Genomic DNA, 19,893 nt, shown 5'->3' on the forward strand with positions numbered 1-19,893 from the left:
CTTCTTTCTTTCTCTACTTCTACGTCTGTAGCTGAGCCATCACCTCTCACCTGGATTTCCATAATAGCTTTCTAACGAGTTCTTCCTACTAATACCCACAAGCTTAGACCTCAAATACACAGCTGCCAACGTGAATCTTCAAGAAAATAAATCAGATTACATCACTCTTCTGCTAAAAACTCTGAATGGCTGCTCTTTATGTTCATTGTAAAAGCCAAGGTAAGATATCTACAAAGCCTGTAAGTAGGGTGACCATATAATTTATGATTCAAACCAAATCAGAGAGTGAAAGGAGTTAGAGTAATTATGCCAGAAAAAATAAGTTGCCCTGGGCATCTGGAATGTTTCATCACCCTACTGCTAAGGTGCCTCACAATTTGACCCCATTACCTTTCTGATCTCTTCTGCCATCATCTCCTCCACTGTACTAATTCTGTTCTCATTTCATAGGCTTCCTTTTCTTCCTCAAACACACCATGCAGGCAGGCACAATAATACTTCAGAGCCTATGCTGTCACCATGTTCTCTCTGCCTTGAATATTTTTATCTTGAGAATTCACTAGGATTATTGCCTCATCTCCTTATATTCTTTACCCAGATTTTGCCTCTCCTATGGGTCTACCCTGACCACCCTTTTAATCCTGAAATCTATCCCTCATTAACATTTCTGTGATGCTGTGAATCATATACTGGATAAATTATGTACCTAACAAAATGCTGAGTATATAGTAAACAATAAATTCTACTTATCGTCATTACTAGCATCATTATCACTAGATATTCCTTTAGATACAGATAAACATATATATACATATAAATATAGATATTGAAAAATAGACATAGATTTATTATTAGGGATTGGCTCATGTGATTATGGAGGCTGAGAAGTTTCATGATCTGCCGCCTGCAAATTGGAGGTCTAGGAAAGCCAATGATGTAGTTCTAGTCCAAAATGAAGACCTGAGAACCAGGGAAGCCAATGGTTTAAGTCCCAATCTGAGTCCAAAGACCCAAGGACCAGGAGTGTCAAAGTCTGAGAGCAGGAAAAGATGAATGTTCCAGTTCAACAGAGAACAAATTCACCCGTCCTCCAGCTTTTTGTTCTATTCAGGCTCTCAATGTATTGGATCATGCCCACAGCACTAGTGAGGATGATACCTTCCAAAAATACCTTCACAGATACACCCAGAAATAACGTTTTACCAGCATTCTGGGCATCCCTTAGTCAAGTTAAATTGTCACATAAAATTAACCATCACACTGACCAGTAATCTCTTGCCAATGAGTTATTAGTTTGTTTAGCAAATATTTGCACAAAACCTATAATATCAAAGCAAAGTACGTATATATTCCAAATTAAAAATATTAATTTATTACCTTGGTATGCTACATTTACAACATAATTTAAACTAGCTTGTTACCTTATAAATTCTACTCACCAAAATCTAATAATACAATGCAATATTTTTTCTACATAAGGGGAGGTTCATATTCAAATGTTTTACTGCATGATTTTTAAGCCACTTTAATCTATTTGTTGTAAGATTCTATGTTGTTTAATCTGTACTATTCTTGGGAACTATCCTCTAAACTCATAACTGTTCCAAGAAACTAAGACATAGATTCCTAACTAGGAAGAATTTTTCAAGGACAGATATAACATGAGCTTCTCTTTTCTCTTGTCTGAATACTACACATTATCACAAATGCATGGAAAATGTTCAGTAAGTAAATATCTAAAATATGAGAGTAATAAAGAAATGTATATTTCAATTTCCTTGCTATTCCTTTTAATATTAAAATCTTCTCTGTCCCAATTCTTTAGTAAGAGTTCTTAGAAATTGTCAGATGACTAGGGTGATTTTTTTTTCTCCTTTGAAGTGAGGTTACATGGTATAAAAGAAAGTATAAATCAGAATTAGGAAATAAGGTTTTGAATTTTGCCTTTAGCATTCACTTACTCTGTACAGTCAGACAAGTTAACTCAGTTTCAAAATGAAAATGCAAGGTTAATGATTTTTCTTTGGATTTTTCTGTGAAAAATTAATAAGATATTTAACCTTCAGATTACAGGAAAAATCATGATCAAGGTTTACTTTCTGGGCAGCATGAAACCTTTTAATTTTATTTAATTTTATGTCCATTTTACAAGTAATTTACAGGTGTAAGAATAAAGACATACTGAAAGCAACGTTATTATATAATAATATATTTTAAACACAGTAAAGCTATTTTAATCAGTAAAACATCAGTAGAGATGAAAAGATACGGTCACAAATCCTTTTAACAACATGGGATCATACAGATTCTTACTCAAAACTATTGTGTGAAGTAATTTCCTTTAAATGAGTAACTGGAGGAGAAGACTATATTTGCATTTTGTTCTTGGAAATATATTGTTTAGTGATCAATTCTTAAATTTAAGAAAATTTATTTAAGATATCATCATCTGAAGATACATAGTCTGAGATTTCATTAATATGAAAAATTTCACCATACCACTGGAGTTTGAGTGCTGCTTTCTTTTTCTTTACGTTCATCTTCTCATTGAATTTATCTTATAACTGTGGAATGTCACATTTCTTCTCTTTGCCGTCATGGTTGGAGAATAAAAACTTTTTATTCTCAGTTGTGTTCAATGGATGTGAAAGCAGACTACAAATATACTGTCCTATTCTTTTTTAATTCCTTCTTAAAAGATGATGCAATAGTTTGGACAACACAATATGAAAATGGAAGAATGACAATTTATTCCACGCTTGCATCACCCTTCTAAGTGATTTCATCATTCGTTTTCTTATTACTTATTCTTTTCTCAGCATAGTTGGGGGATAATCAGTGTAATCTTGAGTAATGATAAAACAATTCTTAGAATGATGAAATAGAGAATTATTTTATAATACAGAGAAAATAAATTCACTGTGATTCCATAATTCATTTTAGATTTATAACAGAATTCAATGGACCCAAATACTAAATGCAAGATAAAATGAATTATGTTCTATTAAAAATAGGGGCTTCCCTGGTGGCACAGTGGTTGAGAGTCCGCCTGCCGATGCAAGGGACACGGGTTCGTGCCCGGGTCCGGGAAGATCCCACATGCCGCGGAGCGAGTAGGCCCGTGAGCCATGGACGCTGAGCCTGTGCGTCTGGAGCCTGTGCTCCATAATGGGAGAGGCCACAACAGTTACAGGCCCGCGTACTGCCAAAAAAAAAAAAAAAAAAAGATAAATTTCCTTTTCCTTTTTTGGAAGACTCTAAGAAAGAATAAATTCATGAAACACAAATCCTTGAAAACAGAACTGCTGTAAAAAGAAACTCAAAACCAAAAATTGGTCCAGCGATCCTGATGTTATACTAAGGGTTAATTAACTTGGCACATTATACATGTTCGGTAAAAATTAGCTGGGTTTCCCTGGTGGTGCAGTGGTTGAGAGTCCGCCTGCCGATGCAGGGTACACGGGTTCGTGCCCCGGTCCGGGAAGATCCCATATGCCGCGGAGCGTCTGGGCCCGTGCGCCATGGCCGCTGAGCCTGCGCGTCCGGAGCCTGTGCTCTGCAACAGGAGACGCCACAACAGTGAGAGGCCCGCGTACCGAAAAAAAAAAAAAAATTAGCTTTATTTTCTCTTTCAACTAAGCAACTTGTTGATTTATTGAACACTGAAGAAGGTAGGGTTGGGGTGTAGGAAAATAGTAATAAGAAAGCAAAAGAGGCAGTAATACTTATATCTATGTATTTAAAGTATGTAAACAGTAAAATAGTAAATAGTAATAGTAATATTTACATATGCATACATGCACATACATATTGATACATTACTGTTTATGAATTTATGCATATATACACACACACAAATGCACACATGTATGTACTTTTTTTGCTCTTTAAATTAATGCTACAAAATGTACATTTTCACAAATGCCCCTTTAAGATATTAGGGTGGTTTGGCTGTATCTGCCACTTCACCAGAATTATCTGAGATTGTCAGAAATTAAAACAAACAAAAAATTCAAGAGTACGATATGTTATTTGGGAGAAAGATAATACATTCGAATGGGACATACTAGTTTTGAAATGCATTAATCCTGAAAATTGAAGAAATTTACTAAACTGGATTCATTGATATGTAGTAGATTAGTGAAAAAGGAAATCACTGCCTGTACCCTAGCTAAAATCTGAAAATACCGCTTAGGTAGCTACATTTTTCGGTAGACATTTTATGTAGACATTACTGGTCCTAGCTGTCTATGACTTTTAATATGGCTATAAGCTATTATCTAAAAATCAATTTCTAGGGCTTCCTGTTGGTGCAGTGGTTGAGAATCCGCCTGCCAATGTAGGGGACACAGGTTCGAGCCCTGGTCTGGGAATATCGCACATGCCACAGAGCACCTAAGCCCGTGTGCCACAACTACTGAGCCTGTGCTCTAGAGCCTGTGAACCACAACTACTGAAGCCCGTGAGCCACAACTACTGAAGCCCGTGCACCTAGAGCCCGTGCTCTGCAACAAGAGAAGCCACCGCAATGGGAGGCCTGCTCACCACAACGAAGAGTAGCCCCCGCTCACCACAACTGGAGAAAGCCTGCATGCATCAACAAAGACCCAACACAGACAAAAATAAATAAATAAAATAAATAAATTTATTTTAAAAATAATAAAATAAAAATCAGTTTCTAATGAATTAATGTTCAGCCACATTAACAATGGAAGAAGAAATAGAAACACTTGTTTTTCTTCTAGGAGTGCAGAAGATGGTCTTTTCATATTTATTTTGAACTATAAGCTATATATATATATATATATATATAGTTTTCATTTAAACATTTCACTTTATATTGGCATTGTCATTTCTGTTTTGTTACTGCAAACAAGTTGTTGAAAGGACAAGATTTTTTTCAAGGTCATTTCAGGCATGATTCAAATGTTTACTTCATTTCCCTGAACAAGACATGTAGGTGATCATATGACATAGCATTTTCTATGATTCTCAATAGTGCTTTTTAAAGTAACATTTAAATTAGCCAGTGGTAAAAATTGGTATAAGTATGAAAATAAAATCAACAAATATAACAAGTGTAAAAAAATGTAATATTTAAAAAAATTGTTTGAGGTTTTAATGTCACTTTTGATTTATTCCTTTCACAAGAAATCAAGAATCCCAAAGATTTTTAGCACAAGCAATGTCTGTGTTAATTTACACATAGCCTACAATAAATAGGATATTTTATTTAATAAATAAATTAGACCTGTTAACTTATTTCCAACATACATATACATGTTAAAAATGAGACTGAGTATGTTTTTATTTGTGAGAGCGAGTATGTGTGTATATTTGTGTGGATGTGTGGGTGAACTGATAAATTTAGAAGCAGTCTCACATCTTAATATTGAATAGGTACAAAAACTTTTAATTTGGTTGTTTGCAACTGCACATATATTCCGTTAGACTCTGTATTATACCTGATATTTGTGAGCTAGTTGACCCACTGATGATTTAGAAACGTTGAATTTGAAAAGTATAACTGCCAAAATGTTCATGGAAATACACACACACACACACACACACACACACACACACACACACACACACACACACAGAGAGAGAGAGAGAGAGAGAGAGAGAAAGGTTTTGAGTTGAAAGATATATGAAAGTTATAAAATTCCTCCCTGCACTCCTGCATTGTATTTGACCATCTTGGACACTCCCTGTATGAGTGCACTAGATACTTTCTGGAAGAGACACTGAGTCAGGGTTTCAGCTATAAGACATTTATTAGTGATCAACACCTGTGAAAGAAGTGGGGAGAAGGATTAAACAGAAAAAGAACATCAACTGAGATGCAGTTCTGAAAATTCCTTTTCATGCAGTACCCTTCATTATTTTCCCACATCAGGTTAAAATAACTGGGCTTTATTTCCTTTCTTTCTTTAGCTGTGTCTTTAGTAGATTAATCTAATAGTCTATCATGCAGGCAGCTTCTGGATGATATCCTATATGATATGGCCAGTGGATTCTATAGTTACTGGTCCATTACTGCAATGCCTTTGCTGTTTAGTGGTTGCCCTTGTTTGCCATAATTTTTTTGAGATCTAATGCTGTCAGATGCTTGCTGAATCTCTGTGGGCAGAAAGACAAATCTATAGCCATAAGTTTGTATTCTACTGAGAATAAACTATTGGCTCTAACAGACAGAAATAATCCCACTGTGTAAATTTGCCAATCAAGTGGACAGTTCATGTCCTGGAAAAGTGGTGCAATATGAGGAACTCATATTGGTCTCTGTTGTTGACAGGTTGGACATTCATCAGTGGCAGAAGCTAGATCACTCTGATAAGTGGAGGTCGTGTTTGAGCCATATATAGTCACCATCTCTGAGCCCATTGTTGTCATTCTTACTTTAACACCCAATATGATAATTGTGACCCCTAGTTTCTAGGCTAAATCTCACTGCCTGGTTTCAATAGTTGCAGGGTTGTATCATCCTCAGCGAGCCAAGATTTATGTCAGCTTCTCCTATCATCAGTCCTGGTCTACAAAGAAAAACCTCTAGTGATCCAGTGATGCTGGTGTGTCACACTTAACAGAATTTTCCTTAAAACCTTGATAAATGATATGTTCTTCAACTTTCTCATTGAACATAATTGGCTGATGAGTCTTCTGGTTGTAGTGTATATCCATTCCAATATGCCCAGTTTTCTGAACCTTTTATTTCTTTTCCATTACCACCTTCCAAAGTAGTTTTGATATTTTAATTGCTGATCATGTGCCTAAGAATTTTTCCTACCTTTAATTTTTGAATTTCAGCCTCTCTGATCTAGTGTCTTCATACTTTGTCACATGAATACTTCCCCAGCTCCTGTCAGTACATGCTGGTTAGATCTTGCAGCTGTTTTGAGGTATATAGTCCCCTTATTCTATAATTAGCTCCAGGTTGTCCTCAATTGAGATAAACTACAATTCATTCCCAATTATAGTTCTAGTGACCATGAAGGGAGGTGGTAGAAAATTCTGAGAAGGACATCTGTTTCATTGCTCTCTGAGGGAGTAGAGGACTGTTTGTTGCCTTCTAGAACAGATAAAGTGCCAACTCTTAGTAGGGGAGAAGCCTTTTTGGCTCAGAATTTTAAAATGTGTCAGAGATTTAGAATATTTGGGAGTGCTCACTCAGATACCTCCAATTCATGTGTCATAATCCCAGGTTTTCAAAATCAGGACCAGATCCTGTTATCACTACCTGCCTTAGTTGAGCATTTAACTATTTCAAATTTAGCAAATTTGACTCTTAAGTACTGAGTTTGCCTTCATTTTCTCCATCTCCCTTTGTAGGAGATGAGAGCTTCTTTATATGCAACCAAGAAGTTCATCTGGCTTTCACATCTGGGTTTCAATTCAGTGGATCAGCCCTCAGTTCTTCATTATTTCCTGTTGTTTATCAAAAACACTTAGTAATAGATATCTGAAGCCATTAGCCTTATAGCTACTTTTTGTTTCATGCATCTCAAATGATTTGTACACCCCCTTACAGTCCCTTCCATCTATACAAAATCCTAATTTATTGATTAGTGAAAGTTTTAACAATTGGATTGCCAGCTTGGGTCAGAGGTTTGCTGTATCCATCAAAAGTGATAGAATCTTTATTGACAATCAAGCAATCACAGAGAGTAATCTAGTTCTGAAATTCTATCTTATTGACTACATTCTTGGACCATTTTTTGTTCCAAATGTCACAGATAGAACTTAAAAAAAAAAAAAAAACAGATTCTGAGACAGAGTGGGGAGTGTGTATTCACTTGCTAGGGATGCCATAAGTACCATAGACTGGGTGGTTTAAATAATACAAATCTATTTCCTCAAATTTCTGGAGGCTAGAAGTCCAAGAATAAGGTATCAGTGGGATTGGTTTCTTCTGAAGCCCTCTCTTTTTTACCTGTATATGGCTATCTTCTTTCTGTGTCTTCATATAATCTTCCCTCTCTGCATGTCTGTGTCCTAATCTTTCCTTTTTATAAGGACACCAGTCTTATTGGATTAGGGTCCAGCTTAATGACCTCATTTATTCTTAATTACCACTTTAGAGACCCTGTCTCCAAATACAGTCACATCTGAGGAATAGGGTTTGAGGACTTCAAAATATGAATTTTGCCAGGAGACATGTACGCCCATAACAGGATACAAGGTATTTATTAAGAATCACCACTTGTGTAAAGAAAGGCTTGAGCAAAGTGAAAAGTGAAACTTGGTTGTAGGTTCAGGAAAGCCTCAGCTGACTCAGTAAGAAGCTCTGGAGCCAGTAATGCCTATCCCCAGCTGTCTCAGGCAAAAGGTATAGGCAAATCGGAAAGAGTATGACTTCAGGATAGGTACTTCTCTACTGCTGAGGCTGACTCACAAGGAGCTAACCACATTCCCTCTCTGTGGGAATCATTTTCCTCCTTGAAACTGGATCTCAGTGGCACATCTCTGTGTCTACCCCACTCCACTTTGAAAGTGTGAAATATATTTAAGTAAATAAATATGCCCCCAAAAGTACTGCTCTGAGCCTTGTAGGGGAATACAAAGATGATTTTGCCATTGTCCTTGACTTGGATTTTTTCCCCCACATCTCTAAGAAATTGAGATATGTATAAATAATACTAACACAAGATGAAATGTGTTAAATAGCATTCAGGCATAAGAAACTAGCAATCAAATTGTCTTTCTTTTAAGCTATGGAGGTTCATTTCTCTCAAATTTACCTTGTGAGACAGAAATAATATTTAAAAGAACAGCAATCAGGGACACTCAGGTTTAACTTTTTACTCATTTTAAGTGATAAGCAGCTCTAGTAATACTTGGAAGCTAATTAAAAGAAGCTATTTTCCTCTTAAGCTTGTTTTTATTTTGTTTCTGTTTTATGAAAAGTTTTAAATAAGCCTACACATTCTCCTGAATGAATTGCCAGACTCCACAGCCTCAGTTAAAATACTAAGTTTCCTTTTTGGAAAAGAAAAGAAAAGAAAAGAAAAGCATATTTGTCTTGCACCTACTTCCACAAAAGAATCTATACAATTTATTATCTTGATATAGGAGATGAGACTAATAAAAAAGCAGTTTCAGGGCTTCCCTGGTGGCGTAGTGGTTGAGAGTCCGCCTGCCGATGCAGGGGACTTGGGTTCGTGCCCCGGTCCGGGAAGATCCCACATGCCGCGGAGCGGCTGGGCCCGTGAGCCATGGCTGCTGAGCTTGCGCGTCTGGAGCCATTGCTCCGCAATGGGAGAGGCCACAGCAGTGAAGGCCCGCGTACCGCAAAAAAAAAAAAAAAAAAAAAAAAGCAGTTTCATTATGCAGTTTCCACTATGGACAACAATCCCATCATAGTCATAGAGATGTCTTACAATAGTATTACTGTAAACTTTTAGAGAGAGATTAAAGAGCATTGATGAATAACAACTGCTCTTCTGAATATATCAACTGTGTTCCATCTGAGATTTATAAACTGGTCAATAGTAATTCTCCCACAAACTATGTTCTATAGTAAAGATTAAATATTATATCCTCCAGGCTCACTGACATGCTGTGATACAAAACCTCAAGAGAGTTTTTTAGTATAAAATGAACACATGGCTTTACGTAGAAGCTTTAGATTGCATGAAAACAGAACCAAACACAATGGTGCTGACAGCAGGTCTCACCAGAGTGATAGCTCCTGTTCAAGTTTGGACGAGATAGCTGATCTTCAACTATATTGGTAAAAGTACTCCATTATTCTCACAGGTGTCCTGAATGTACTTATAATAAAAAACAATGAGAAAAATAGGACATTTACATTTAAAAGATTAAAAAAATAGCTATGGTTTACAGAAATTATAAACACTAACTATTTAACGATTGCTTAGTACCAAGTACAGCCTAAGCTTCACATTTGTTTTAGTTATTTTTTAATTGTCCCAGTGGTATGAACTGACATTGCTATATGCTTTGAAAACTTCAGTTTTAAACAGAAACATTTATTAAGAAACTCTTGTTGGATCACAGAAAGATAAAGACAGATAAGTTGTTTCATAAACAGCATTCATATGTAAAATTACACATTTTATTTAGTTTGAAACAGTCTTTAAACAAAGGAGTCACACTAAATTATTTTCTTATGTCTTAGACTGCTAAATGCACAATTTTAATTTAGTTACTCACCATGAGAAGAAACAAATACGTGAGGTTGTCTGACTCATTTCAAATTTAACTAGGTTTTAGATGCATATCATATAGCTTATCCTTATTACACTAATACTAATATTATGTATTACTCTTCTCCGTCTGCAAAATAACCAAAAAACCATTTCACTGGGTGATATTTTGTTAGCTATAAGATACTTTGCAGTAATATGGTCAATCGAGAAAATTGTCAGAAGGTTTTGTTTAATATATTAAATCGCCTCATTTTTAAAAAAACAAGAGTTTATGTTAATAACGAATAGGAGAATATATAAGCTTTAGAAAGTCAGTTATAGATAAAAGAAATGCTGTAATTTCTAATAAGCCCCAAATTACTTTTTAAAAACATCTTTATTGGAGTATAATTGCTTTACAATGTTGTGTTAGTTTCTGCTGTACAACAAAGTGATTCAGCTATATGTATACATATATCCCCATATCCCCTCCCTCTTGAGCTTCCCACCCACCCTCCTTATACCACCCCTCTAGGTCATCACAAAGAATCAACCTGATATCCCTGCGCTATGCAACAGCTTCCCATGAACCATCCATTTTACATTTGGTAGTGTATATATGTCAATGCTACTCTCTCACTTCGTCCCACCTTCCCCTTCCCCACTGTGTCCTCAAGTCCGTTCTCTACATCTACGTCTTTATTAATGCCCTGCCACTAGGTTCATCAATACCATTTTTTGTTTTTTAGGTTCCATATATGTGTGTTAGCATATGGTATTTGTTTTTCTGATGTACTTCACTTTGTATGACAGACTCTAGGTCCATCCACCTGACTAGAAATAACTCAATTTCTTTCCTTTTTATGGCTGAGTAATATTCCATTGTATATATGTGACATATCTTTGTCCGTTCATCTGTTGATGGACACTTAGGTTGCTTCCATGTCCCGGCTATTGTAAATAGTGCTGCAGTGAACATTGTGGTACATGTCTCTTTTTGAATTATGGTTTTCTCAGGGAATATGCCCAGTAGTGGGAGTGCTGAGTCATATGGTAGTTCTATTTCTAATATTTTAAGGAACATCCATACTGTTCTCCATAGTGCCTGTTATCAATGTACATTTCCCCAACAATGAAAGAGGGTTCCCTTTGCTCCACACTCTCTCCAGCATTTATTGTTTGTAGATTTTTTTGATGATGGCCATTCTGACTGGTTTGAGGTGATCCCTCATTGTAGTTTTGATTTGCATTTCTCTAAAGATTACTGATATTGAGCATCTTTTAATGTGTTTGTTAGCAATTGGTGTGTCTTCTTTGGAGAAATGTTTATTTAGGTCTTCTGCCCATTTTTGCTTTGAGTTGTTTGTTTCTTTGTTATTGAGTTGCATGAGCTGCTTGTATATTTTGGAGATTAATCCTTTGTCTGTTGCTTCACTTGCAAATATTTTCTCCCATTCTGAGGGTTGTCTTTTCATCTTGTTTATGGTTTACTTTGCTGTGCAAAAGCTTTTAAATTTCATTAGGTCCCATTTGTTTACTTTTAATTTTATTTCCATTACTCTAGGAGATGGGTCAAAAAAGATCTTGCTGTGATTTATGTCATAGAGAGTTCTGCCTATATTTTCCTCTAAGAGTTTTATAGTGTCTGGCCTTACATTTAGGTCTTTAATCCATTTTGAGTTTATTTTTGTGTATGGTTTTAGGAAGTGTTCTAATTTCATTCTTTTACATTTATCTGTCCAGTTTTCCCAGCACCAGTTACTGAAGAGGCTGTCTTTTCTCCATTGTAAATTCTTGCCTCCTTTTTCAGAGATAAGGTGACCATATATGTGTGGGTTTATCTCTGGGCTTTCTATCCTGTTCCATTGATTTATATTTCTGTTTTTGTGCCAGGACCATACTGTCTTGATTGCTGTAGCTTTGTAGTATAGTCTGAAGTCAGGGAGACTGATTCCTCCAGCTCCTTTTTTCTTTCTCAAGATTGCTTTGGCCATTCAGACGCTTTTTTGTTTCCATACAAATTGTGAAATTTTTTGTTCTCGTTCTGTGAAGAATGCCATTGGTCATTTGATAGGGATTGCATTGAATCTGTAGATTGCTTTGGGTAGTATAGCCATTTTCACAATGTTGATTTTTCCAATCCAAGAGCATGGTATATCTCTTGGTCTGTTTGTACCATCTTTACCTTCTTTCATCAGTGTCTTATAGTTTTCTTCATACATGTCTTCTGTCTCCTTAGGTGGGTTTATTCCTAGGTGTTTTATTATTTTTGTTGCAGTGGTAAATGGGAGTGTTTCCTTAATTTCTCTTTCAGATTTTTCATCATTAAGTGTATAGGAATGCAAGAGATTTCTGTGCATTAATTTTGTATCCTGCTACTTTACCAAATTCATTGATTAGCTCTAGTAGTTTTCTGGTATCATCTTTAGGATTCTCTATGAATAGTAACATGTCACCTGCAAACAGTGACAGCTTTACTTCTTCTTTTCATATTTGGGTCCCTTTTATTTCTTTTTCTTCTCTGATTGCTGTGGATAAAACTTCCAAAACTATGTTACATAATAGTGGTGAGAGTGGACAACCTTGTCTTGCTCCTGATCTTAGTGGAAATGCTTTCAGTTTTTCACCATTGAGGACGATGTTGGCTGTGGGTTTGTCATATATGGCCTTTATTATGTTGAGGAATGTTCCCTCTATGCCTCCTTTCTGGAGGGTTTTTATCATAAATGGGTGTTGAATTTTTTTGAAGGCTTTTTCTGCATCTACTGAGGTGATCAGATTGTTTTTCTCTTTCAGTATATTAGTATGGTGTATCACATTGATTGATTTGCATATATTGAAGAATCCTTGCATTCCTGTGATAAATCCCACTTGATCATGATGTATAATCCTTTTAATGTGTTATTGGATTCTTTTGCTAGTATTTTGTTGAGGATTTCTGCATCTATGTTCATCAGTGATATTGAAATGTAGTTTTCTTTTTCTGTGAAGTCTTTATCTGGTTTTGGTATCAGGGTGATGGTGGCGTCATAGCATGAGTTTGGGAGTGGTCCTCCCACCGCTATATTTTAGAAGGGTTTGAGAGCGATAGGTGTTAGCTCTTCTCTAAATGTTTGATAGAATTCGCCTGTTAATCCATCTGGTCCTGGACTTTTGTTTGTTGGAAGATTTTTAATCACAGTTTCAATTTCAGTGCTTGTGATTGGTCTCTTTATATTTTCTGTTGTTTCCTGGTTCAGTCTTAGAAGGTTGTACCTTTCTAAGAATTTATCCATTTCTTCCAGGTTGTCCATTTTATTGGAATATAGTTGCTTATAGTAATCTCCCATGATCCTTTGTATTTCTGCAGTGTCAGTTGTTACTTCTCCTTTTTCATTTCTAATTCTGTTGATTTGAGTCTTCTCTCTTTTTTTCCTGATGAGTCTGGCTAATAGTTTATCAATTTTGTTCATTTTCTTAAAGAACCAGCTTTTAGTTTTATTTATCTTTGCTAATGTTTCATTTATTTATTTTTCATTTATTTCTGATATGTTATTTATGATTTCTTTCCTTTGTTAACTTTAGGTATTTTTGTTCTTCTTCTCTAATTGCTTTTGGTTAAGCTTAGGTGTTTATTTGAGATTTTTCTTGTTTCTTGTGGTAGGATTATATTGCTATAAACTTCCTTCTTACAACTGCTTTTGCTGCATCCCATAGGTTTTGGGTCATCATGGTTTCATTGTAATTTGTCTTTAGGTATTTTTTGATTTCCTCTTTGATTTCTTCAGTGATCTCTTGGTGTTTTATAGCATATTGTTTAGCCTCCATGTGTTTGTATTTTTTACAGTTTTTTTTTCCTATAATTGATACCCTGTCTCATAGCATTATTGTCAGAAAAGATGCTTGATATGATTTCAATTTTCTTAAACTTACTGAGGCTTGATTTGTGACCCAAGATATCATCTGTCCTGGAGAATGTTCCGTGTGCACTTCAGGAAAAAGTGTATTTTGTTGTTTTTGATTGGAATGTCCTATAACTATCAATTAAGTATATATGGTCTAATATATCATTTAAAGCTTGTGTTTCCTTAATTTTTTTCTGTTTGGATGATCTGTCCATTGGTGTAAGTGGGATGTTAAAGTTGCCTACTATTATTTTGTTACTGTTGATTTCCCCTTTTATGGCGGTTAGCATTTGCCTTATGTATTGAGATGCTCCTATGTTAGATGCATAGATATTTAAAATTATATTTTCTTCTTGCATTGATCCCTTGATCACTATATAGATTCTCCCTAGTCTCTTGTCATAGTCTTTATTTTGAAGTTCACTTTGTCTGATATGAGTATTGCTACTCCAGGTTTCTTTTGATTTCCATTTGCATGGAATATCTTTTTAAGTCCCCTCCCTTTCAGTCTGTATGTGTCCCTCAGTGTGAAGTGGGTTTCTTGTAGACAGCATATATACAGGTCTTGTTTTTGTATCCATTCAGCCACTCTGTGTCTTTTGGTTGGGGCATTGAATCCATTTACATTTTAGGTAATTATTGATATGTATGTTCCTATTACCATTTTTTTAATTGTTTTGGGTTTGTTTTTGTAAATATTTTCCTTCTCTTGTGTATCCTGCTTAGAGAAGTTCCTTTAGCATTTGTTGTAGAACTGGTTTGGTGGTGCTGAATTTTCTTATCATTTGTTTGTCTGTAAACCTTTTGATTTTTCTTCTTTGAATCTGGAAGACATCCTTAGAGCAATCTTGGTTGTAGGTTTTTCCCTTTCATCACTTTAAATATGTCGTGCCACTCTCTTCCGGCCTTCAAAGTTTCTGCTGAAAGAGCAGCTGTTGACCTTATGGTGATACACTTGTATGTTATTTGTTGCTTTTTCCTTGCTGCTTTTAACATTTTTTCTTTGTGTTTAATTTTTGTTAGTTTGATTAATATATGTTTCAGCATATTTCTCCTTGGTTTACCCAGTATGGGACTCTCTATACTACCTGGACTTGATTGACTATTTCCTTTCCCATGCTGGGGAGTTTTCAACTATAATGTCTTCAAATATTTTCTCAGACCCTTTCTTTTTTTCTTCTTTTCTGGGATACCTATAATTTGAACATTGGTGTGCTTAATGTCCCAGAGGTCTCTGAGACTGTCCTTCATCCTTTCATTCTTTTTTCTTTATCCTGCTCTGCAGCAGTTATTTCATCCATTCTATTTTCCAGCTCACTTATCCATTCTTTTGCCTCAGTTATTCTCTTATTGATTCCTTCTAGAGTGTTTTTAATTTCAATTATTGTGTTGTTTATTACTGTTTATTTGCTCTTTAGTTCTTCTGGGTCCCTGTTAAGCGTTTTTCGTATTTTCTCTATTCTATTTCCAAGATTTTGGATCATATTTACTATCATTACTCTGAATTTTTTTTCAGGTATTTTGCCTATTTCCTCTTCATTTATTTGGTCTTGTGGGTTTTTATCATGCTATTTTGCCTGTAAGATGTTTGTCTGTCTTCTCATTTTGTTTAATTTACAGTATTTGAGGTCTCCTTTCCCTTGGCTGCATGGTTGTAATTTCTCTTGCTTCAATTCTCTGACCCTTGTGGTGGCATTGATCCAGTGTCTTGTGTAGGCTTCCTGATCGGGGGGAGTTGTGCCTATGTTCTGGTGTGTGGATCTGAGTCTTTTCCCTCTGATGATCTGGGCCATGTTAGGTCATGTATTTTTGGAGTGTCTGTGAGCTTAGTATGACTTAAGGTAGTCTGTGGGCTGATGGGTTGGTTTGTGTTCGTTTCTTGTTTGTTGTTTGATGTGAGTCATCCAGCACTGGGAGCTGCTGGAAGTTGGGTGGAGCCAGGTCTTGGATTCAGATAGAGGCCTCCTTGAGAGCTCTCAGCAGTTAATCTTCCTTGGGGCTGGGAATGCTCTAGTAGTCCAGCATCCTGGACTCAGTGCTTCTACCCCAGAGCCTCAGGCCCTACTTCTGTTTGAGGGACCAAGACACCACAAGTCACTTGTCCTGGCAATAAAGGTGATATTAAAAAAAAAAAAAAAAAAAAGACTAACAAAACCCCAGACAAATGGTAAAACATAAAAAAAAAAAACCAGAAATGAGGGAACATGCATACAGAAAAGAAACAAAAAGAGAACCAGGGCTTCCCTGGTAGCGCAGTGGTTTGGAGTCTGCCTGCTGATGCAGGGGACGTGGGTTCGTGCCCCGGTCTGGGATGATCCCACATGCCGCAGAGCAGCTGGGCCCGTGAGCCATGGCTGCTGAGCCTGTGTGTCCAGAGCCTGTGCTCCGAAGCGGGAGAGGCCACAGCAGTGAGAGGCCCACGTACCACTAAAAAAAAAAGAACCAAATAAATCAAAAAGCCAGAGAACAACAAGACAAACATAAGAGCCCAAGAACAAAATCAAACAATTAAGAAGAAAGCTGACAAAAACACAAAACCAAAGCAGAGTTCCAACTGAAGAATGAAGCAATGAAACAAAGCAAACTGATAAAGTGATTTAAAAAAAAGAAAAAGAGAAAGGGGAAAGAAGACACAACAATGGAAAGGCAACACAGAAACAGAAATATATTTTTAAAAAATTAAAGAAAAAAAAAAAGACAAAGAAAAACCCAGAGAAATGGTAAAAACAAAATCAAACAAACAAAAACAGACCAAGGACACATGCATACATAAAATAAACAAAAACAGAGCCAAATAAAACAAAAAGCAGGAGAACAACCAGACAAATAGAACTCAAAAATGAAATCAAACAATTAGGATTAAAACTAACAGAAACATATAACCTAAAAACAATACCAAAGCAATGTGCCAACTGAAGAACAAAGCAAGGAAATAGAACAAACCGATAAAAATGCTTAAAAAGATAATAAAATAAAATGGGAGAAAAAACACAGGACAACAGAAAAAGCAAATTAGAAATAGAAATAGTAAAGATAAAGAAAGAAAACTATATTAAGAAGAAAAAAATAAGGGAAAAGAACACAGAACTGCAGAAAAGCAAAGTAAATATAGAAACGTATATAAAAATTTAAAAATATAAAACACAAAGATCCTGAGACCAAAAAAAACCTAAAATAACAACACCAAACAAACAAGAAAAGAAAGAAACCAAAAAAAAAAAAAAAAAAAACTAGAACCAACAACAGAATCAATCAAAACATAATAAAACTAATAGTAACGATTATGTTTCCCTGGGGTGTCCACTGTAAGTGTCCTTGCACACGCCATGAGCCACAGCTCACCTTCACCTTCCCAACAGGCTCTCCTCTGCTTCTGGGCTGGTTTTGGACCAGCTGTGGGCACTGTGGGGACCACTGAGACTCTGATCTGGCCCAATTCCTGTGTGTGTTTGTCCCCAAAGTCCACAGCTGCCAGAGCTAGACCATTTTCATTTGTGGGAACACTCATTGTCTACTCAGATATTCCATAGATGCAGGGTCTACCTTGCTGATTGCCGGGATTTAATCTGAAGCTTGTACAGCTGATTGAAAGATTTTTGATCTTCTTCCTTAGTCACCCCATCCCTGGGGTTCAGCTTTGGTTTTATCCCCACCTCTGCGTGTGGTCAAACCACAGGAGTCTGGTCCTGAGGCTGCCTTGGAGCTCTTGGGTCTGCCCCTGTGATGACCAGGCACAGAAGTGGTATGACTGCTTGGATCATGGGAGCCCCAGGGGTCCCAAATGCACAGGGAAGCTGGGGGTGCAAAATATATAGCCCTAGTGAGGGCCTTTTCTGGCACCCAGCATAAAGCACGTGAAGACTAACCCTAGCTTGGCTTTTTCTGGCACCCAGCAGCAGGCGTGTGAGGGCCACCCCTGCAGGGACTTTTATTTATTGCTTGGCTGCTGGTGAGCAATAGCCAGCCCTGAGTGGGCTTCTGTTATTGTTGTTGGCAGGCTCCAGTGTGTGGGGAGAGAGAGGCTACAATAGTGGCTTCTCCCCCTGCGTGTGACTCAGCAGTAGCACTCTGCTTCCTTGCCAGTCAGGTCTTCCTCCATAGGCATTCCCTGCTGCAGATTTCCTCCCTTCCATCTCCTCAGTCCATCCGCCACAGCCAACAGCAGTTCTCACTCTGGGCCTGTTCTCCAATCCCCATGCACCAGCTACCAGCTCCCTTGCATACCTGTGAACACACATCCCAGTCTGGGGCACATAGGGCTGTGGTACAGATTGTCTGTGTATTTATCACTCTGTCGCATCTGCCACAGATCAGCCCCTTCAGCCTCTTCCAACAGTTTCAAATGCTTCCCTTCTGTCCCAATCAATCTCCCCATCAGAGAGGGGGTTTTCCTGAATTCAGGAAACTCTCCTCTGCTTCCTCTCCCCTGCCCTAGGGTGCAGGTCCCGTCCTTCTTCCTCTCCTCCTTCTTCTCCCTTCTTTTTTCCATTCTACCCAGTTATGCAGGGATGTTTATAGTCCTTTCCAGTGTCCAAGGTCTTCTGCTAGTTTTCAGCAGGTGTTGCATCTATAGATGTATTCCTGATGCATCCGTGGAGAGAGATGAACTCCACGTCCACCTACTTCTCCACCATCTTGAGTCTTCTCCTAATGTTATTTTATTTAATTCTTTTTTTCATGTATTCAGTTACTGAATGAACTTCCATTGAGTGGCTATTATGTGTAAGATAGTCTGCTAAGGGCTGAAGATACCTTGCCATTTTGGTCTTTTCATTTAGCCATCTTGGGGTTTGCCATTTTAGTATCTATAAACGAAAATCAATTTTGAATTAAATGCAGTTTATGTATTCTTGGATTTTAATCTCTGATGTAAGTTGTAAGCCCAACATATTTGCATACACTTTTGCTTATATGCTTTGAGCCAATAAATAACATAGGAACACAACTATAGGGAGCTCTTACTTAATGCAATATCTTGATGTATATTAATGCAGAAACTTACACATTCATTCATAGATATCCCCATTGCATTTACTCAGATGTGGACTTAACCGTTATGTTAATGGAGTTACTAGCAGTTTAGTGTTAAAACACAATGAAGTGTAAAGAATCATAATGAAAAAAAACAGAATCCTAAGTAAGAATGTGTTAATTTTATCATGCTTGATTGAAGGCAACAATAACTGAGCTCAACTTGTGTGACTTTAAGTAAAGTTCATATATGTTGAGAAGTTTGATTTATTTATTTTGAAAAGTGTGCAGACCTTTCTTGAAACTGTTCTGCTTCAAGACACAATCAATGACACCGGACATGACAGAATTATATGATAAATGGCTCTCTAAACATCTGTGATCACAGTGCACAAACATGCAATTTATTGTGAATTCACTTGAAGAATGATAGCTAAATCACAAAGGAACAGCAATGCATGGAATCTTTGGAGGGAAAAAATCTCATGTACTGGTAAAAGTCAATAATTAGAGCTATGCTTAATTTGAAATTATAGAGTAATTGAAAAGTTATGTTTCATTGTGGTGGAAAAAATGGAAGAAAAAAGTGATAAAACTCATATTCCAGAACAGATATTCTCAGTAGTTAGACACAAAACTTTTGTATAAATTTATTCTGAGTCTTAGTTAGCATATGTATAAAGAAGATGCATAGTTTTATGTGATAAAGTTAATTTGCATTATTTTGTCCAGAATAAAATATCAAAGACATTTGGTATTTGAATAAAACACTGATTTACACTATTAACATAATACCTGATTTAAAGAATAAGCATATGAAAGGACAACGAAGGGGAATTCCTTGTCTTAAAGAAATGCTCCAGAATGTTTTTGAGCTCCTGACTCAC

This window comes from Orcinus orca, chromosome 5 (genome assembly GCF_937001465.1).
Source record: "Orcinus orca chromosome 5, mOrcOrc1.1, whole genome shotgun sequence".
NCBI lineage: Eukaryota > Metazoa > Chordata > Mammalia > Artiodactyla > Delphinidae > Orcinus > Orcinus orca.